Here is a 23,502-nt window from a genome sequence, read left to right as displayed (position 1 = left end):
AGCACATCGTTATAATAAATAATCTTCTTCTCTCTTGTGGGTTGTGAGGTGGAATACCAGCCTCATCAACCCTGGTGTCAGGGTTATGGTTGAGCCGCCAAAGGCCCCTGACATGGTTTACGTAACGATTACTCACTTGTAACAGTAAATAGTAACCGGGACCAATGGCTTAACGTGCCTTCTGAAGCACGTATTATCTTACTTTCGGACAATCAGGTGATCAGCCTGTAACGTCGTAACCAAACTAGGGCACAAAGGCACAAAGTGGTTTTTGTGTAATATGTCCCCACCGGGATTCGAACCCGGGGCCTCCGGATCGTGAGTCCAACGCGCAACCACTGGACCACAAAGGCCTTAATGAACCCCAGTTGGAAACCGTCTTATGGGTAATCTCGAGAACCGCTGGTTTTGCATGCTGTAATCTGAAGAGGATGAAGATTCATCATCATCCCCCTAACATTATCCCGTTTTTAACGGGGGTCCGTTTACCTACCCCGAAGGTTTGATAGGTCCGGTTTATTATAGAACCATTTTTTTTAATTATTGTAGATTTGCCGCAGATGGTATAAACTACTTGGCCGGAATTATTATAGAAGCGTTTGTATGTCTGAGCTCAGAAAATTGTAAGATAAAATTTAAAAATAAATGTACCCAGGTGAACTAACTAGTATTAACTAAAGTAAACACAAGACGGGTTGTGCTTCGTATCTATTCTTAGGGGATGCGCCGGGGCAGGTGCTTAACCAACTATGTGGACGCATTTGCATATATCCCACGTCTAAGACCGGTCGAAGATAAAAAATGTCTGGGATATCGTTTCTCGTGCTTAGAATAGAAATGATTAACTGTCCAAGATATGCAGACATTTGTGCTGGGATAAAAAAGGATTATGTCTAGCCGGATTCAATTAAATTATATGCTATTTACTCGCCTTGCGATTAATAGATTTAAGAAGTGTGGCATGCATTTTTTAGGGTTATGAACCAGAAAATGAAAAACGTGAAACCTGAAATGGTATCAAATGAAAAAGTGCTGGAAAGAGTAGAAAAAAAAAGAACCAGAATAAAGACTATAGAGAACCGGAGAGAAAATATGCTTGGCCACCTGATACACGATTCGTTTATTAAAAACATCATAGAAGGAAAAATTGGAGACAAGAGGAGAACATTTATGAAACAAATAAAAGAGAAGGTGCGAGTCGTGCCGTATCAGAAAGTAAAGGATTTGGCGGGAAGAAGAGAGGAATTGCGATTACTCCACCGACAAGAGCGCAGCTCTTAAATAAAGAGAGAGAGAACCTGAAAAAGAAAACGGAACCCTTATAAGATCACTTTATTGTCCGTATGTTTGTCTAACAAGATATTTTTTTCCAAAAACGCGTGGAGATATTAAGTTGATATTAATATGTAATACCTATGACTACGGTCTTTAAACGCTTTAAAAACCCGGTGGTGTAATGGTTACACGCTCGTGCCGGATTGACAAGAGCTGTCCATAGAGGCAGCCAATCAGCTCGCGACACCAAACACTTCAGGGCCCCGATACCGACCCCGCCAGCGTGGTCGACGATTTCCCTCATTCAGCGTTTATCGCTATCGACCCACTAGGGTCGATTAATTCTTTCAAATATTTTTCCTCTCAGACGACGCCCTGAGCCGAGGTTCGCGCCCAACTGGGCACCCTCAGGCCTGTTGTCTTAAACGTTGTACCGGGTGAGAGCCTTCAGCGCTCCCCATTTGTCCGGCCAAGTAGTTAATGCCATCTACGGCAAATCTACAATATGTCACGTCAAAAAAACAAAAAAAAAAACAAGAGCTGCGGGTTCAAATCCCGTCACAATAAACAAAGTGTATCTGCCTATTTTCGCTTCGTGCCAGGAAGCCGCTTCATACGAGTAACTCAAAAGTTTATGCGGACTTTTGAGTTAATTCGTCTGGGGTTCGGAGTAGGAGTCTACTCCGAGGGTGGGGGCTTAGGTTTCATCATCATCATGTTTCATCAATCATCAAGAAAAAAAATACGTAAGACATGGCTGTATGGGCATAGTTCCCTTTGCCTTACCCTTCGGGGAAAACCAAAACAAAAAAAAAATCAAATCCCGTCAGAGTCAGTTTTTTCTCGATTTAAATATCTCTTTATTTTGCTACTTATCAGAGTATAAAAATAATTCAGTATGAGTTGATTGATATCACGTGGTTTCCAGGATTTGTGCACGGTTAATGGCAACAGGCCCGCTCCTACACATGATTCCAACATATCTGGCGAGGAGTGAGTCCACCTATACTCTATACACCTCTGCCTACCCCTTCAGGAATACAGGCGTGATGTTATGTTATCACAGTATCCTTATATCTTAAGCCGTGTATGCTTTAAGACGGCACTTTGTTGCCAAAACATGGAGAACATCAAATAACAATGTAGCAACAGAGGACACAAAAGATATTGACAGAAGGTCGTAAGAGGAGATATTATTGACATAATATTCACTTCTGTACAAGCATGACGCATACGTAAACTGACACGGGTAGGCAGAGTGGACAAGAGAAGTGTCCATTTGATATCAATTGAAAATCATGGTCTGAATCATCCTTCAAAGTTTTCGTTACGAAGTAATTTGAGCCGTTTTTGAAGGATGTTGTAAAAAACAGAGTTAATCCATGTAGCCATGAATGAGTGAAGCCATGTTAGCCCAGTTGGTAGGACGCTTGCCTCTCGCTTTGAGGTCGCAGGTTCGAATCCAGCACAGGCCAATGATTGTTGAATTTGTTTTCGAATTCATGTTTGAATCATAAATGATTGTCACGTGCTCAGCGGTGAGGAAACCCACATACCCGAGAAACGCATTTTTGGAGGTATGTGACCCAACCTGTATTGGACAGGTTTTCCCTTCGCGGGTTGGAAGGTCAGACAGGCAGTTGCTTCTGTAAAAAAACCGGACCTGTCCAATCTTCAGGTTAGGTAAGCGGACCCTGTAAAAAATGGGATAATACTAGGGAGCTGATGATTGTTGTAAGAACAGAGTTGTTACATGAATACTCTTTTACCTATTGCAGATTTGCTTCGGAAATTATCCACTACTTGGCCGAGCCAACTGAGGAGCGCTGAGGGCTCTCAATAGCTGGAATAATTCAGGAACTTAATAGGTTAGTCGTATATGCCACTTTCAAGAGAAGTGTGTCAGGATCGATGCAAATGGGATTCCAGTCTCTGCTTACCCTGGTGGGAAATAGATGAGAGTTTATGTATGTATGTATGTATGCATTGAAGAGATACCTAGTTCTTCTAAAGAATAAAAGTAAAGTTTTTTATTCTGCATAACATAAAAAAAATAATACTTGCTCAGATAAGCACCATAAAAGTACCAGAGAGACCTCTAACGTTGAATTTTATGTGACAGCACGACTGATAAGTCCGTCAGCAATCATCGGTGATTTGCATACGATTAGCCTAAAAAATCAGCGATAGTAAATAATTATTCCGTTCTTGCTTTTAAGTGCCAGAGCGGTTGACTATTAACCTTATTTGTTTTATGGCAAACGCAAATGCGTATAGCTACTGTTCTAGAATACTTAGAAAAAAAACATCCGACAGAAAACAAAAGCCGAAAGAGTCTGTTAGAAATCCAACCGACTTCACTACCAGGCCATAGAAGCTGCTCACCAGAGGGGTTAAAATGGCCACATCGAAGCAATTCATCTAAGAAAGCAATATTGCTATTTAACATTTGTTGGCATTACGCACTTACTTTTATATGCGCAAAATTCAAATTACAATATTGCTAGTTTAGATGAATTGTTTCGATGTGACCTTTGTTGTGATATTTAAGCCACTTGCTGTATCTTTTATATTTCGGTTAATAAGCCTACCCAAGGAAAACACCAAAAAGACTGTATTCATATAAAAAACAAATCATTTAAAACTTTTTACTCTCGTAACTTTTGTTTTTCTGTGCTTTATCGCAAATACGTTTTCTCCCTCAATGTCATTTGCCCAGCCAGGTTGTGATTACCATTGAAGCAAATCTACAATAAAATTCGTCAAAAAGACCGAATAGATTTTTCGTTTCTGGAAAATCATAAATATACTTTCAATAAACATCGCAGAGGTTTATTATGTATGTGACGAGATGTAAGGATAGTTTGACCTCTTCTTTCTTTTACTTTTCCTTTTTTTTCTTTTTGCCTAGCTTAAGTTAAACAGGTAACATTATCTTCGCATTAAAACCACGACTGTTAATTATGATCATTATTGGCTTGTTTGTAAGCTTTTTGTGAGACAAGGCTATCGGATCCCCGTCCAGTGTTCCTACTTCTACGTATATCTTTCGTTCCCATCGCCTCAATGCTTGTATTAGGCGATAAAAATCTAAGATTACAACGCGAACAATTTATGAAAGACTCCACCGCCTTCTCCAAGCACAACTCCAAGATAATTAGCAGCTAAACAAGCAAAAACATGAAAGAATTCAACGTATGGTTAGGTCATAGACAGTACAGCCTGGTAGATGCCTAATAAATGACTTCTTGGAAAAATAATTCTATTCTTCTTCTATCTTATGAGTTACGAGGTGGATTACCAACCTCATGAAACCTGGTGTCAGGGTTATTACTGAGTCGCCCAAGGTCTCTTGACATGACTCAAGTAACGACTACATACATACTTACATCAGTGAGGGCCTTTCGAATCACGGATTATTTTACTTTCGGACAATCTGGTGATCAGGCTGCAATGTCCTAACTAAACCAGGGCTCACAAAGTGACTTTGTGATTAGCCACCATCGGGATTCGAACCCCGGGACCTTCGGATCGTGAGCCCAACGCTCAACTACTGGACCACCGAGGTCGTTAATATTTCTATCAACCACTTGATATAGCTGATGACGTGTCGATCTTGACGATTACTTGAGGGATTGACCAGAGAACACAGAAGACCGCGAGAAATGGATGGAAGATAGGAAGGCCCAGGAGTGGGATTAGCTTAGATTTGCTGATATAAAAGGTAGAGGGAGGGATTAAGAGAAGTGATATGATTGCCTCACTCCAGATTGTAATCGCGTCGGAAGGTCACGAAATTGGTCAAAAAAGCAGCTTATATCTGTCAGATGTGTTGACAGAAGTTCGTATGTTATTAAGGATCTAGAGGTTGCATCGTCGATGGGCTGGGCAAAAAGTTGCCGCGTTTCAAACAGGTCTGCTTGTCATCTTTGAAAAAAAAAAACATAGAGAAAAATCAATGAAGCGATTAATAATCAGCACGCAACGCCCTCAGGGCGATATATATCGACATGGAATATACAACGATCATGAGACAAGTAAACTAAAAATATACTAACCCCGAACAATTCACGGGAAACAGAACTCAAACGTCATACGTTTAAGTCGAAACTGGGTCAGCTGGGTAAGTACGTACAGTCAGGGGAAAAAGAGTAAAAATTCTCGACGAGACTGTGGGAAGCTTGGTAAGGTCCCGTGTTACGCTTTTTGACGTATCCATACAGATAAACGATCTAAGCGATTTTTTAAAGGATACGTTTTTATTTTACTGAAGTAGGACGCTTTTGTTTTTGGTCTGATAACCTGTCTGTCACCACGCGGTTCAATATTCCATGAAAGTCTGCAATAAATTGTGGTCATAGAGTAAAGAATAATACTATGTCACCACTACTACTACTAGTATGTACTATGTCTATGTGTGTGTGTTGTGTGAGTGTTGTGTGAGTGTTGTGTGTGTACTGTGTGAATGGTCACTCTCCGCCCCGCGCCGTAGTTTCATAAACCCTAAGTGAGAGACGGATATAATGCGCGCGTTCCCTCTTACTCCTTAGCGACTTACGGCTATTTAGATTAAAGTAAGACCCAGATCCGTGGTCTAGTGGTTAGAGGGTTAGGGTCACGATCTGGAGGTCCGGGTTCAATTCCCGATGGGCACATTGTCGAAATCACTTTGTGAGACTGTCCTTTGTTTGGTAAAGACATTACAGACTTTAATCACCTGATTGTCCGAAAAAGTAAGATGATTCCGTGCCGGAGGGCACGTTAAGCCGTTGGTCCCGGCTGTAAGCCACATCACAAATCTCATTTTGTGATCCCTAGTTTGGTTAGGACATTACGGGCTGATCACCTGATTGTCCGAAAGTAAGATGATCCGTGCGCCGGAAGGCACGTTAAGCCGTTGGTCCCGGTTACTATTTACTGATTTAAGTGAGTAATCGTTACATGAGCCAGAGGGGCCTTTGGGAGCTCAATCACAACCCTGACACCAGGGTTGATGAGGCTGGTATTCCACGTCACAGCCCACACGATAAGAACAAGATTGTATCGTGGCATTAGCCTTAGCGAAGGGAACCAGAGGCGGATCGTTAGTAACCTATAAAACTGGCTCAGTTATAAAACTCTGCTTAATGATATACTTTATTTTAATTAGCCACACTATTTGAATTCTAATTAAAATACCAATTGTAATTATGAAACAATAAAATTAACTACACTAAATATTTAATACCAAGTAGTTAGCGGTTACGATCGATAATAATTCTTAAGTTTTATGAGTACTTCGACATATGAAAAGGGCAGCATTTGCATATGCAATTTAAGTCTGTAGTTCACATTAGGGTGAGCAGAAAAAAACTTGGCATTTAAGCCCTAATAACACTGATATAACAGGGTTGCCTAGGTTGGTAATCCGTCTCACAACCCACGATAGAAGACAACATAAAAACATAATGTAACCTAGCAGTGATGCTTGTTTTCCCGAAAGGGTAGGCTGTACAATCAATGGTCGTATGGTGTCTGGACATCGTGACGTTAGAAAGAAAGAAAGGAAGAAAGTATTTACGAGGGTATACATCTTCTCCCAGTCCCACGTACGAGTAATAGGTGGCGAGTCTATTGAGCCAAGTGAAAATTGCACTTAAGATAGGTAAATTAATAACTCATTGGTACTGATTCCTGTACACACCATCTTATTTTATTTTAACAAATATTTTTTTTATAGCTCTCATTTTTTTTTAACCACTGAAAAGGAAATGGTAGGGTAATCGACAGGTATAAAATTTATGGAACACACGTAAATTTTAGGCGGAAATTTAAAAAACCCGACAGAATTAAGTTGACAGCACACGTTATGCGATGCCTATTTTATTCATTTTAAAAGTAACAGTTGTCAATCATCCGACTCTTTCCTTTATAATTTTCCTTGATAAGAAAATGACGGGTATAACTTATACAACTAACTAACTAACTTAACTTTGTCATCCCGTGGTCATGGTACTTGCAACAGTGTCGAAATATCGGGAGTCTCATATCCCCATTTAAGCGCGGTAAGAACTCGTTATTGGCCCCGATTCCTGCAGACACCGCCTAATTTTATTTTAAGTTATATCCGTCATTTTCATATCCGTCGAAAAGGAAAGGGGCGGATGATTCACAGCTCTTAATTTTAGGAAAAATGAGTAAATGAATGAATAACCCGGGCGAATCAAAAGGTACGTCGCTGGTAGGTATGCAATCCGTTTGACGAGCTGTCTACTTAACTGTGTCGGGTTATGGACGGATGTAAAATTTTTGGTTGGTTTAGATTTGTGCTTAAAATTGACGTGTGTTCCATAAATTTTATGCTTGTCGATTACCCGTCCCTTTCCTTTTCGGCGGATAAGAAAATGACAGATATAACTTAAAATAAAATTAGATGGTATTTACAGGAATTAGCACCATTATGTGCTTTAATTAGGTATAACTTAAAATAAAATGAAGATGTGTCTGCAGGAATCGGAGCCATTGGTTCAACGGGGTAGGGGTTCGAACTGGCGGTTCAATATTCATGTCTACTTTTGAGTTACTTTATAAAATATACCACTTATACTGACTAATCTTTATGCATCTAGATTACATACTTAACCAGCATAAGCAGGATCAGTTACAGAATAAAACAAGAGAAATTATTTATTTCTTGTTAACATAAACTGGTGTTATTAACATAAATAGTTGTATATCAGACAGTAGCTTAATACAGCTTGAATGTGAAAGTGAATTTCCATGAATAACAACAAACTTAACATAAGCTCACTACGTTAGAGGTACATCCATCGCAAGATGAACTAAAATACTCGTACCTTTCTTGCTTTCTGTTAGACCAACGTGATAGGTGGTGAGCCGTATCGCCGTCTGTAATGGTCGAGCCAACTGTGTTAGTAAGAACTGCATTTAACATAAATTAATAAAAAAAAAATGTTTATTTCTTTATCTTAGTTATTTTTACATTATCAGGTGCACGGAGGCTCCATTCAAGCAACGATTTGCTTGTGATAGGAAACTCCGCTCTTCTATAACTAGATTTACATTATTATTTAGCTAGGCTACAGTAATTAAGTAAAACTAAGTACGTCGTGTTTACAAATCAAGAGGTATCATAAGTGTAAGTACTAGTTTGAATTTAAGGGGTACAAAGTTTCACATAGAGGCCGTAATAACGCTAAGGTACTAAGCGAATTTTATTTATACCTACAGTTTGCAGTGTTCGTGTGTACGTGTGTGTGTGTGTGTGTGTGTTCTTATTTAAAGCTTATTAAATCATTTACTTAAATCATTTCGGTGGCGCAGCGGTAAACGCGCTCGGCATGCGATTGTTGAAGTTAAGCAACTTTCGCAAAGGCCGGTCTATAGGATGCACAAAATAAAGTTTTCAGCTCGAGCTCCTCCATGCTTCGGAAGGCACGTTAAGCCGTTGGTCCCGGCTGCATTAGCAGTCGTTAATAACCATCAATCCGCACTGGGCCCGCGTGCTATTGTAAGGCCCGTTCTCCGTACTCGTATCCATCCATAGGGAAAGCCCGTGCCCCTGCAGTGGGGACGTTAATGGGCTGATGATGATGATGATGAAATCATTTACTAGTGAGAGTCTTTCGCGCTCTCCATTTGTTTAGCCAAGTAGTTAATCCCAGCCACAATTCAACACGTTGACAGTCCGTGTTTTGACTTCCTTATAAGTCCCGTATATTACTTCAAACTTTGCTGAATTACCCGGGATCTAAATAGAACACCCGCCCTTAGAGCTAACCTGGTCGTTTCCTAGTGACCCATGTATGGATCACGGACGTATGGAGCTACTCCGTCATGACCCGTATATGGGTCACTGGACTGTTAACGTGTTAAAAAGTAAAAACCCTATCCTTCTATGTTCAAATACTTAAATTGGCAATGTAAAGAAGTCTTCCCATGAGTCTATGACTTCGAACGTTTAATAGGGCCTGTCTTACAACGACCAAGCTATATTTACTACAGAATAATGCAAATAGGGGCATACCACGTCGGATAGGCATAATACTTTTTCTATATAATGCATTGCATGGCATATTAACGATCCTGCTAGGTGGGAAAGCGTTTAATGTGTCCATATTTTAAAGAACTAGTTATGAAAATAATACTTAAGATATAAGGGCTTAAGCCTCATCCCCACATCGGGCGATATCGGACGATGTCGCTAAATTTGTCTCGATTTATAGGATATATCGTCGGATCCAACTCGGATGGGCAGCGTTCGGGAAGCTGCGGAATATCTTCTCGTCCAAAATACCTCAGTGTCTCAAGACGAAAGTCTTTGACCAGTGCGTATTGCTAGTGATGACCTACGGCAGTGAGACGTGGCCGCTTACTATGGGTCTCGTGAGGAGGCTCGGTGTCGCTCAGCGGGCAATGGAGAGAGCTATGCTCGGTATTTCCCTGCTGGATCGAATCAGAAATGAGGAGATCCGCAGGAGAACTAAAGTCACCGACATAGCTCGGAGAATTGCAAAGCTGAAGTGGCAGTGAGCAGGACACATAGCGAGGAGAACCGATGGTCGCTGGGGCGGAAGGGTTCTGGAATGGCGACCACGTGTCGGACGACGCTCAGTGGGTAGGCCCGCTACAAGGTGGACCGACGATCTGGTGAAGGTCGCGGGAAGCCGTTGGATGCGGGCAGCGCGGGGCCGATCGTCGTGGAGATCCTTGGGGGAGGCCTATGCCCAGCAGTGGGCGTCGTACGGCTGATGATGATGATGATGATGATATAGGATAAAGAATAATACTAAGTATAGAACGGTAATCTCCGCCGTGGTAGCCCAGTTGGTAGGACGCTTGCCTCTCACTTTGAGGTTGCAGGTTCGAATTCAGCATAGGCCTAAAACAATGATTGTCGAATTTGTTTTCTAATTCACGTTGGGATTATAAATGATTAATACGTGCTTAGCGGTGAAGGATAACATCGTGAGGAAAATTCCCTGTATGGGGCTTGTTTTCCCTTCGCGGGTTGGAAGGCCAGACAGGCAGTCGCTTCTGTTAAAAAACCGGACCTGTCAAATCTTCAGGTTAGGTAAGCGGACCCGGTGAAAAATGGGATAATGCTGGACATCATAGACCGGTAATCTCCGTCCCGCAATAAATTCATCGTGTCCAATCTTGCCTCTTCTGTCGTATTATTAATATCAAAATGAAAAAGCTCTAAATTCTCAATACTCATACATTTTTTATTAGAGACATAATCCACTTTATCATTCAAATAAAAATGATCGATCGAAGGATGCGCAAGAAAAATTTTAGCATTTTTATTTATGATTGATGATCGAGAGATGAACCAAAGTATCGAAAAATAAATTTTCACAAACATCAACTCGTGATTTCTGAGGTTAACGTCCCTTAAATTTGATTTTAAATAAGATTACTCCGATACTTAATTGAGTCATTTGTTCCGCCTAAATGGACTTTGGGTAAAATAATAATGCAGAGACCTTTAAAGCGGGGGAAGGCATGGGAGAGCCATGGTGGTCGATAGAACGCCTCCATAAAGGTGCGGCCCCACTAACGCAGAGCGAAGACGTGCGGAATCAACCAACAACAGCGTGCGAAAAAGAAGATGCATTGTCATCTCATCTCCTTTTAATGAAACGTGTTTATACTATTACCAACCCCATCAACCCTGGTGTCAGGGTTACTATTGAGCCGCCAAAAGCCCCTGACATGGCTCATGTAACGCCTACTTACTTTCATCAGTAAGTAATAACCGGGAACAACGGCTTAACGTACATTCCGACGCACGGATCATTTTACTTTTGGACGATCAGGTGATCAGCCTGTAATGTGCACAAAGTGGTTTTTGTGATATGTCCCCGCCGAGATGTGAACCCGGGAGCTCCGGATCGTGAGCCCAACGCTCAACCACTGGACCGCGGAGGCCGTTATGTAGATAAAAAAGAAAAAAATACACAAACGGATGCTACATTGTACGCTTCATACTTCTACAATGATAAATAAAGAAATTAGCACAAAATACATCGTTCTTGCATTAATAGGACTCGTTTGAATTAAAACGTTGTCTGTTATACTGAGTTTTAATGGCCGTGTAAAGTACTAGTATTTTAGGGTACCGTAGTAAATTCAAAAATGCTTCTCAGAAATGTCGCTTGGTTGTTTCAAAAAAGTATTTTATCTGATTTTATATATGGTACTTAATAGGTAGAAATATGAAATAATAATTGTTGAAAATATTAGTATAATTTCAAAAATGTAAGAAATATTTGGTCAGTTTATTTGTAATATTAGTAACGAGCCGCCCCGGCTTCGCTCGGGTGCAATGCTGAGGAAAAAATGAAATTATTTACGACATCACAATAAACACCTCAAAAAAAAGTATTTCTCCACTATTTAAAGGATGTTATTATACATATAAACCTTCGTCTTGAATCACTCTATCTATTAAAAAAAATCCCATCAAAATTCGTTGCGTAGTTTTAAAGATTTAAGCGTACATAGGGATATAGGGACAGAAAAAGCGACACGCAAATAATTTAAAAGTCTTATTCATAATTATTTTTTTTAACATTTTAATATAGTCGTCTGAACGTAAATTAATGTAGTTTATAAAAGGATAGTTTCCAACTAGTTAAATCAGTTACTTTTTACTAAACGTCAAAACACCAAATTGCTATGGAATGCGTATGAAAAAACAACCTTTGACGTTATTGAAAAACGTGACAAAATGTCACACTTATTATTACATTTTCTCTCTCTCTCTCTCCCTATTTAAGAGCTGCGCTCTTTTCGGTGGAGTAATCGCCATTCCTCTCTTCTTCCCGCCAAAACCTTCACCTCCCGATGCGACATGACCTGCACCTTCTCTTTTATTTGTTTCATAAATGTTATCCTAGGTCTACCCCTTCCTCTCTTCCCTTCAATTTTCCTTCTTTAATGTCTTCTACATTTTACTGTATTTAAATTCATAAATAAGTTAACTAGAAATAAGAAAACGTTTTTGTCACCTTTATATCTGTCTTTATTTAGTAATCAGAATTTCATAATTTATCTTTGACCTAGGAAACTACCCAATTGATTAGTAATTAGAAAAAAAATAGTTTAGGTTAGAAAAGGTTCAGTACGATCTACTCTGAACGCGTGCGTGTACGAAACGATTGAGAATGTGGAGGAAGCAAGAGAAGTGCGTTAGGATCGAAGCAAATGGAATTCGATAGTATATGCTTACCCCGATGGGAAAAAGGCGTGAGTTTATGTACGTACGTATGTAACTATAGATAAAAAAATCAGTATGTATTTAATCCTAATAATAATAATTTTGTATGGTACTTCCCAATTAAAAATGATGTACAAGATTTTAATAAATTATCTACATTAGCGTTCATTAACTATTATATTATTCTATTTTGAACCCTTAAAGGCCCCGACCGACACATTCTTACTTTTTATTTTTCAAAATTACCACGAAAGACTTAGTAAGGTAATTGCAAAAAATTATACCGAAGATAGACAGGGTAATCTCATTCTGGATTAAAGTCGATTAGCGCACATTAACCCGTTTAAAACAGCCATTATATGTATGATAGGTAAACTAGTGTATGACGTGACGACCATACAAACTGTATGATGTGTATGATGACCATACAATCTTTGAGAAACATTAACGTTTATGGACTACGCTAATAGTATGTGCTTTTATTATGTAGTTTTGTACTTAAAATGAGTTATTAGAGGGGTATCAACGTATGTATATGGAAACGTGTATGACAGTAGCATGGAGAGTATTTTACAGAAATGCTGCACCGACAAGAGCGTGGCTCTTAAATTGATGATGATGATGACAGTAGAGGGATTGTGTCCGAACAAAGCATCACGCTAATAACGGGAGCCGCGGTAGCCCAGTTGGTAGAACGCTTGTCTCTCACTTTGAGGTCGCAGGTTCGAATCCAGCACAGGCCTAAGCCAATTGTCGAATTTGTTTTCGAATTAATGTTTGGATCATAAATGATTATCACGTGCTCAGCGGTGAAGGAAAACATCGTGAGCAAACCCACATCCCGAAAAATACATTTTCTTATGTGACCTATCCTGTATTGGGCTGGTTTTCCCTTCGCGGGTTGGAAGGTCAGACAAGCAGTCGCTTTTGTAAAAAACGGACCTGTCAAATCTTCAGGTTAAGTAAGCGGACCCTGTGAAAAACGGGATAATGCTAGGGAGATGATGATAACAGGGCATCACCCTTCTATCCCCTTAGGGGTAACACGTTTTCTTCTCCAGGTATGTTTAAGTCCCATGTAATAAGGGGCGAGGATATTGCCACTAACCGAACACAAACCACGTGCTATATCCAAACATGAATTCAAACTCACAAAGTCGAATTCAGAGATTTAGGGCCCGAGCAGATTACCGTAAGTCACCGTTGAATGTAAAATACCCGAATAGCAGTGGCTGATCTGCAGTGGTTACAAAACCGAAGTACCTACATTATTTATAGCACGTACGTAGGTATCTGCTACAAGCAAACATAGTTATTTAGTGCCAAAATAAGCAATAAATTCTCTGTTTGAATGTTGGCACTGTTTCCCACTGTTTGTTTTCAGTAACATACTCTCCGAGGCGTATATATTTTAACATGGAGAGGTGGTGTTAAATGTCAGACAATCAGATCTGAGCTTGCAAAGTAACCAAACTCGGGATCACAAAGTTGAGGAGACCATTCTGTGGTGATCTTAGCCCACAGGTCGATAGGCATCCGACAGACGTGACCTGCCCAATCCCACTTCAACTTGGCGCCTGCGTGATCCACGTCCGCAATTTGAGTCTTAGAACTCAGCGCGGTGTTAATGACACGATTAGTACGTTTCACACCCAACATGCTGCGCAGACCTGAAGTTTTCACCCTAGAGCCTTTCAAAGACCAAGTCTGAGCTCCATAGGTTAATACCTACTTAATAATTAGCTAAATATATTCAGGATCAATTTTACACAACATATAACATAAACAGCCTATATATATCCCACTGATGGGCACAGTCTTTCCCTCAATTAATACGAAGAGGTATGGAGCATATTCCACCACCCTGCTCCACTGCGGGTTGCGAGTTGGGGATCAATTTTTCATTCATAAAAAAACATCCTTATAAATAACTTTTCACACCGAACGGACTTTAAAAGTTTGACATAATAATAAATTCTGTTCAAACCACAAAAAAGACTTATAAATATCAAATCGCCCAAGGGCCTTAAACACGTCACTCCATAGGTACTATACATTTATATCTATGTAGACAGTGATATGATAACCAGAGGCCGACACGCTATCAAATTATGATTTACAGTCCCGAAACCACTGTTATTAGTGTTATGAAACCTGCCCGGCCTGTAGTGATCGGGTTACATGTTAATTTTCGCCTACGCAATTAAGACTAACTGATATGATAAGCGATGCTCTTCGAAAGCTATATATAATAAATAAGTTAAAGGGAATAGATACTATTTGAGTTTGCGCGCACCACTGTAAACAGACGCACTCAAATATATACATACATACATAAACTCACGCCTATTTCCCACCGGGGTGACCAGAGACTATGGAATTCCATTTGCTACGATCCTGACACACTTCTCTTCCTTTCTCCACATTCATCAATCGTTTCATACAAGCACGCAAACAAATCTTTTAATAAAAAAAAAACAAAAAACTAACGATGGATGGATTTGTATTGTAATATATTCTAAAGTTTTGAGTATTAAATTCCTTCTTAAGTTTAAATTAAGGATAGTAAGGAAAGCAAGCAGTAACTTACCTATCCTCTTAACTACAATCCTGAAATATCCAAGATTAGAATGAATACGTATTTACCAAGTAAGCATGTTTCACCTTAAGCTCATTCACTTATCATTGAGTAAGTACTTTTTGTAAATATGCCGCATGGTACCAACTACTTGGCCGGACAAATACACAACGCCTAAAGCTCTCACCCGGTAGAAAATTCAAGACGACAGACCTGAGGGTGCCCAGTTGGGCGCGAACCTCGTCTCAGGGGTATTTACCACAATGAAGTACGAAAATCTCATTTGCTATAAACTTAATAAGTTATTTTTTTATGTTCGTAGAATTCACAAAGCAATAAATAGGTTTTATCTAGACACGAACAGGATTACTACAACTACTTGGGATTTAGAATCTTGACTATTAAAGTGGATATTTTTATCCTGTTAAACGACCGTCCCTATCCCAAGATAAGATAGTCTGCTGCACATACAAATTAATTGCTGTTAGTACTTTATACGAAGGACGTAATATACGATTCCCGACGACCCGATTACTCTAGCCATAGACGCGGCCAATCACCTCGCGACACCAAACACTTCAGAACCCCGATACCGACCCTGCCGGCGTGGTCGACGATTTCCCTCGTTCAGTGCTTTTCGCTATCGACTCACTAAGGTCGATTAATTATTTCAAATATTCTTCCTCTCAGACGACGCCTTGAACCGAGGTTCGCGCCCAACTGGGCACCCACAGGCCTGTTGTCTTTAACTTTGTACCGGGTGAGAGCCCTCAGCGTTCCCCATTTGTCCGGTCAAGTAGTTAATGCCATCTGCGGCAAATCTACAATAAGTCACGTCTAAAAAAAGGAAAAAAAAGTACTTTATAGGACTGTCATAGCGGCACGGCAACCGCGCAGCGGCTATCGAGGTCTTCAACCAATAGCTGTACGATATTTATCTACCGTAGATAGCCTTTGCTTCATCTATTGGTCGAAGCACTCGATACACAACTCGCAGCTGTCGTGCAGGTAGACCTAACAGGGAATATAGCAAAAGAAGTTAGACAATAATGATCCTGATTCTAGTATACATCATCCAGCCCTTATGCCAGGAGGATGAACTATGAACTACAGAGGATAACTACTGAGGATAGAGTAATCGGCAGGCATAAAACTCATGTCAATTTTAGGCAGAAATCTTAAACAAACCTCTCAAAATGTAACATTGGCCAATAAACTGACAGAATCAAGTTGACAGCACACGTCAAACGGGTTGCATACTCGCAAGATGCTCGGTTTACTTTCACTAACTCATTAATTTAGCAGCTTGACAGATGTCAATCCGTCCCTTTCATAAGCGGATAAGAAAAATGACAGCAAAAATGTCTGCAGAATTTTGGCCTATGAATGTATAAATTGAAACCCAAATCTAAACTTACTAACATGAAAATCTTCATCGTAGCTTCCTATCGCACAATACTGTACCCAATCCTGATCCCAATTATGATTGCGAACCGAATCTGATGCACGAAAACCCCAGAACACATCCAAAATATATGATTAAAAGGATAATAAAAGAGCTTAGCTGTCAAAATAAACTTTATTGTAAAGGCTGTCTTGTGTATTCTGGGCAGACCCAAACCTTTCTCAAGGGATTCGTTTAATGAGGTTATGTGTGTTGATTTTTCGTACTTTTTGCCTTTACGGATTTTAAGGACCACCCTCCGTCTCGCTCTTTCTCATGTAATACCGTAATTACTCTGTCCTTCTCTATAGGTCATTCAACGGGAACGTGTGGTAATCGTATTTATGTTACGGCCTTGTTATTCTGGACGGTGATATATTTGTATAAGTAAGGTAATATTTTATTTTTGTAATGAATGATCGGACAGTTTTCCTTGCTTTTATCTCTGTTTGGATTACAGCAGTATGTTTTATTTTCAATTTATCCCTAACAGCAGTTACTTGCATGTTCAATTCATTTGTCGTACGTTTTTACCTAACCACGGACATATAAATCAAATAGCTAAATATTGATGTCGACTCGAAGTTGCATGTCTAGCTTACTTGACAGGACTAAACTTCTTTAACACTACCTATCCTTTTCTTCTCTAAGTCAAAGAACAGGACAAAATGTGTGACATTTCTGTTAAATAAGTTAAGTCGTACATGTTCGAATCGAGCTTTCAAAACATCATCTCCCTGTTTAATGTTAAGTATTTTCTCTTGAACCTTGACGTTGGCAGAATCATCGTTTCTGAACGATGCAGCCACAAACAATAAAAAAGATAGATAGATAGCGTTATTTGACAAGCCCGCTTTTTTTGGAAGCGACTGGAATACCATTAAGTCACATACCCCCTAAACGATTTTCTTGGGAATGTAGATTTCTCCACATGTTTTATTTCACCGCACGTGATAATAATATAATCATTTATGAACTAAACATGAATTTTAAAACAAATTCACATGAATTCGAGAACTAAGCTCTCGAACGGAACACCTAAATCGCAGACAAGACAAACTTCGCTAATCCGAAGACAAGATGTTGTGACTATTAAAGGCTTTACGTAGGCCAGACTAGAACCGATTACTTAAGGGGTGGTTTAAACCAGAAGCTAAAGGGCCTGCATTAATGTTATAATGTTAATACGAGTATCAACAAGGAAATAAGGAATGATAAAGAAAGACGTTAGGCTACGGTCTTTAAACCTATTATTAATAAGTATTTGTAGGTCTTATTATATTATTAGGTGGAAAGTAGAATGAATTTCCAGCCTAATAGGGTACTTTTTACTAAACGTCAAAACACAAATTACTACCTATGGAATTTGTATGATAAAGTAAGTTCTGGCGTCATAGAAAAACGTGACCAAATGTCGTACTTATTCTTAGATTTTTCTTTATTAAAATTCATAAATGAGTTTTAAATAGATAAAAGAAAACGTTTTTGTCACCTTTACATCTGTCTTTATTTAAATAATCTGAATTTCATAATTTACCTTTGACCTAGGAAAGTAGCCAATTGATAAGTAACTATAGAAAAGAAAAAGATATTTCTTTCTTTCTTATTAATAATTTATCTTGAAATTTTTAACATAGATGGTTCAACCATTATAAACGGCGATAATATAATTAATGATAATGTAACATTTACTTTGAAAATTAAAAATATATAGCAGATGATGATTATGAAGTAACAAATAAAATTTTGTTGCGCTTACATTAACATGACAACTAAAATGAACAAGTAAGACTTTATAAATAACTGAGGTAGCCACTAAAAGAACTCTACTAAACCAGTTCTTCAGTGAGTAAACTCACTTTCGCGTGCGTTAACTTTTAGATGAGGTCTGTGCCCAGTAAGAACATATCATTAACGCAATAGACAAGCAAAACTAGAATTCCAGCTTTTAAATTCCTCATTTATACCATAAAAGCAGCGAAAGTGAATTGAAGAAATTCCTCTGCGAAACGTCCTCAGAGTTCTCGTGACTTAGTCCAAGCATCTAGTCAAACTGGATGAGACGATAGTACTACATAAACAGCAAGTAAACATGACACCAATAATGTGACCAGATAGAGGAAAATTGATAAATATCACAGATGAGCTTGCTAATACTACATATACAATACGTCCACAACCTTAGATATAACCGGATACATTAACATGACTTAAAACGATATGCAAGTGAACCCACAACGTTTTTCTTTTCATGACTAACCATGCATGGAACGAACGCCATTATTTAAAAGCACATGTTCATGCTAATACCATTAAATGTATGAACTAAGGTACATACTTAATAAATAGATAAGCGTTTATTACAAAACTTACTTATACCACAAACACTGAATAATAACATGAGGGCAATATAAGTGGTCTTATAAGATACATTTTTAATGAAGATACTCCGGATCTTGATCTTGGAATGAACCATAATGTCATTGGAGAAGAAGTAATCACATCATAATGCTCTGGTCATTATGTAGGACTCCTTAAGGTGAATAGCAAGGTAGTTAAACACCAGTTTAATGGAGACGCTAGGGAAGCTGTTAACGAGATTGTAATAATTTGCTTAGTTCATGGTTTGAGACTTAAAGCTTAAGTTTAAATGTACCAGCTTGTCATATCCGGCTAGAAGTTTAAGTCGATTGGCATAGCATATCATATCTAATACCATAGCTAATGAGTTTCTTGTCATTTCTTCTTACCGGTTATAAAATATAAGCTATAAAGTGATGCAGAATCAAAAATAATTGTAAAATTTATCTTCAACAAGCATCTTTAAGTATTACGTTGACTTTAAATTTCAGTAGTTTGTGCCGCAAAGAGCCTCGTTTAAAATTGGTGTAAGTACCGTACTTATCGTAAAGTACAAATTAAAAAAAATGGTCTTCTAGTAGTCCTTTATAACATATAACAGATTAAAATAAATGCATTCTGTAGGGCAAAGCACACACACATTGAAGCAATAATTCATACATAAAAGCAATATTGCCATTTGTCATTTTGGTGATATTGCGCACTTATTTGTATAGGTATGCGAAATTGACAAATAGCAATATTGCTTTTTAGATTATCTGCTTCGATGTGGCCTTTTTAACCCCCCTTCCCCCTATTTTAAGAATAGGCTTCCTTCAGTCTCATTTAATGAAAAGTAAATATGCGGTTTGAGATGGGAAACGATCACGTTAAAATCCATGTACACTCTTTCTTAGACTCCCAAGATTATTCTATTCAAGAAACACATACTGCGGTAGGCAATTCTACATTATTGCTGTTCATAATAAAAATATGTACTGATGTTATCCGTGTACAGCTAGTCAAGCGAATAGCTTTTACTCGTTTGCAATTATTACTAAGGAAGTAAGGTTTGTTATTAGGAAGTAATAGTTTTAATAAGCGCTCGATTTTACGGCTGTGTTAATTATTATTTTAATTCGATCAGGGAGGGTAGAGTATACTGGCCTGCAAAACTCAGTACTACACTTTTAAAACTTATTTTTTTTTTCTAAACTAAGTACTAAAGTTACAGATTTAAAATAAAAAAAGTTTTATAAATAATTTTATCAGCTTTCTTTGTAACTGACAAACTGTACATTAATAACATTTAGAGTCCTTTTAATTTCGAGTTTATGTTGTGAAATAAAAGTTGTTATAATTTTTAAAAGTGTAGTACATACACGGAGTGTTAGTGACATCGTAACGAATACTGACGTGGAGGATTGAGCTCATGATCCTAAATTCAATCAAGTGGAATTTTCTGTTGCAAAATACAAGATTTATTTTGCGTTTTTTTTAATTATTTTCAATTATATGCTATTGCGATGGAAAATTTCACTTGATATTAACTCAGAACTATGAGTTAAATCATCTCCCTCAATATTCGGTACGATGTCATTAACACTCTGTATACAGCAGCGTAAGATCAATGCGGTAATGAAAGCTGTTATCTAAAATTTGCCTCTGTCCTACTCTTGACGTATGACTATTATCAATTTGTTGTTAGTAATACTAACCCGGTCTCTTGGAAGAAATTAGTAGGGCAATAAAGAAATGAAAATTGAAATCGTCGAAAACATCTCTCGATGTACATTCACTTGAACGACAACACGAAACGTGCTAAAGCTTTTAAAAACAACACAAAAACAACAGTAGAACAAAAAGTCACATCAACAAATTGAAAATTCAAAACATTTAACAGAAAGATCGATAAAAAGGGCGATCCTGAATAAAATTTTCATCACGAGCGAATACTCGAATAATTACAAGAAAGTTGACAATCGTGAGGTGAATACAGATATCCTATAGTAAAATATCGATTTAAGAAACATTCTGAAGGAGAATACAAAGAAAAAAACAGGCAATCGGATTCTTTACATTGAAACCTTTTAGATTTAGATTTTTAGACCGTTTAGATGGATGGATGGATTTCTCTTGTACGTTTCTCGTAGATTAATATTAAATTTTAGAAAGCATATTTACCTTTGAGGAGACTTTTGCAGAATTACTTTTTGCATAGATACGATTAATTTTCCAAAATGATATATTCGAGACGTACAACTTTATTTGTCATTTAACAACAACATTATTTTCAAAGCTAATAAATTCTGGAATCAATTATTTCTCTTTTGTTTTGTATGTGTTTTCCGTATGTGCAATCAAGTTTTTATTATGTTGTGTATGTGCGTATTGGAAGCTATTTTATTAATAATAATAATACATTTTGCTTATTCAGCCATTTTTACATCCACATTTATTGAGAAGTATAATTCATTAACATTCTATGCTATCTGTTATGTACCACAGATCATAATAAATAAAACAAATAAACAGCCAACACAGAGTAGACTGAACGAACAAAGGTCTGAAAACCCCAGAGCATTGTTACCGTCAGGGGCATCTTCTTTACTATTGTACCTCAAAATTTGGGTCCCTAAGGTCGTAGTATTCAGGACTAAATTATCTCAGACGATAGATAGGCCCACCCTTGTCACGTCGACTTTTTCTATTATTCTAATTTTCCTTTGGACAGACATCGGAATTGTAGTCTTATCGCGTTTTGTTTGTCGCTTTTGTTGCTGGCATACGAAAGCCAACACCCCAACGCCCTCTTCTTTGATGATAATGACGTGCAATTCAAAGTTCAGTTTTGTTACCTGTTGTATTGGGGTGCCGAAAATAAGGCATGTTTAAAATTTTGTTCATGCTCTGCTTATTTGAATTGATAACTTTGACGTTTTGAACATCGTTACGAATATTTCTGTTGTTGAGTATATATTTAAACGAGAAATTCTTGTTGATATTACATTTCCACGATATTAAATTGTCACGTTTCGGGAATAAAACAGAAAACTTTACACAAAGGAACGATTTGATTCTAATTTCGTATTTAAGATGAAGTTTGTCAAGTTCATCATTACTTATGAGATGAATATAAGTAATGATGAACAATGACAAAACAATTTTACGTAAAAAGTAACTTCTAAAACAGATATTTTTTTGACGTAACTTATAATAGATTTGCCGCATATGGCATTAACTACTTGGGCGGACAAATAGGGAGCGCCGAGGCTCTCACCCGGTACATTTCGCCGCTAACCTTGGCTCAGGACGTCGTCTGAGTAGATTATATTTGAAGGAATAGCGATAAGCGCTGAATGACGGAAACCGTCGACCACGCCGGCGGAGTCAGTATCGGGGTCCTGAAGGTACCGTTCCTAAAGCTGGTGAAAGTCTTTAGCTAAGCACGTACATTGGGTACAACAAACCAATGCACAAACACATGCGCGACGTGATAAAATTTTATCACGGTCGATTGGTGCTAATATGTGAACCCAAATAAGTCATGTCGTTCTGTCAAAATACGAACAAAATCACGTGCCAAGCGTGTTAGGGAAAAAACAAACCTATCGATTTTGACAAAAATTATTGAATCGATCCATAATTTTATCACGTTACGCACGTTAGCACTGCTGATCATCAAACAATCTAGGGTAATAGTGTGTCAGTACGTACACATGCGTAGGTTTTGCCATAAATCTGGGTAACAGTCAATAAATCAAAGCAACGCAAGTTTGACTAACCATCCTCTCTTTTATCTGCGTCACGAATCCTATTCCACACAACTAGTAACGTTCCAGAATTTCAAACAGTTATTCGAATGTAAATACAACATATTATAATGACATCTTCGCTATTGAATAGCCAGCATTATACAGGGTGTTCGTAACATCGTAACAAAAACTTTGAGGGATGTATGGAACTCAAAATGATAAAACAAAAACATGAATTTTGCGACGGAAATTGCACTTAATATTAACTCAGAATCATGATCTGAATCATCCCCCTCAGTATTCGTTACGATGTCACTAACGCCCTGTATAAGATTTGCATCGGCTAAGCAATCCATATCTAAATTAAGATATTCATTTTTTTTCATTTCTTATTTATGTTTTCTTTTGAAAGTCTGACAATCTTCAGTCACATTGTACAGGTTTTTTTTTTAAATAAAACACCATATACCATATCTGAACTGAACAGCCTCCGTGGTCTAGAGGTTAGAGCGTTAGGCTCACGATCTGGAGGTTCGGGTTCGATTCCCGGTGGGGACATTGTCGAAATCACTTTGTGAGACTGTCCTTTGTTTGGTAAGGACTTTTCAGGCTTGAATCACCTGATTGTCCGAAAAAGTAAGATGATTCCGTGCTTCGGAGTCAATGTCCCCAGACATTGTCGAAATCACTTTGTGAGACTGTCCTTTGTTTGGTAAGGACTTTTCAGGCTTGAATCACCTGATTGTCCGAAAAAGTAAGATGATTCCGTGCTTCGGAGGGAACGTTAAGCCGTAGGTCCCGGCTATTAGCCGTAAAAACACCTCCACCAACCCGCAGTGGAGCAGCGTGGTGGAGTATGCTCCATACCTCCTCCGGTTGATTGAGG

The 23,502-nt window shown here is 38.4% G+C and overlaps 1 protein-coding gene across 2 annotated transcripts in view; it reads right to left on the bottom strand.

The window, feature by feature from the left end:
- The window catches only part of LOC126370237 (uncharacterized), a 565,986-nt gene that overhangs the window by 75,899 nt on the left and 466,585 nt on the right, over positions 1 to 23,502 (bottom strand). The gene's annotated exons all lie outside the window — the stretch shown is intronic.

Source organism: Pectinophora gossypiella, chromosome 1 (assembly GCF_024362695.1).
Source record: "Pectinophora gossypiella chromosome 1, ilPecGoss1.1, whole genome shotgun sequence".
NCBI classification, from domain to species: Eukaryota; Metazoa; Arthropoda; class Insecta; order Lepidoptera; family Gelechiidae; genus Pectinophora; species Pectinophora gossypiella.
Note: the sequence above shows the minus strand (reverse complement) of the source record. Positions and strands in the feature narration are given on the sequence as shown.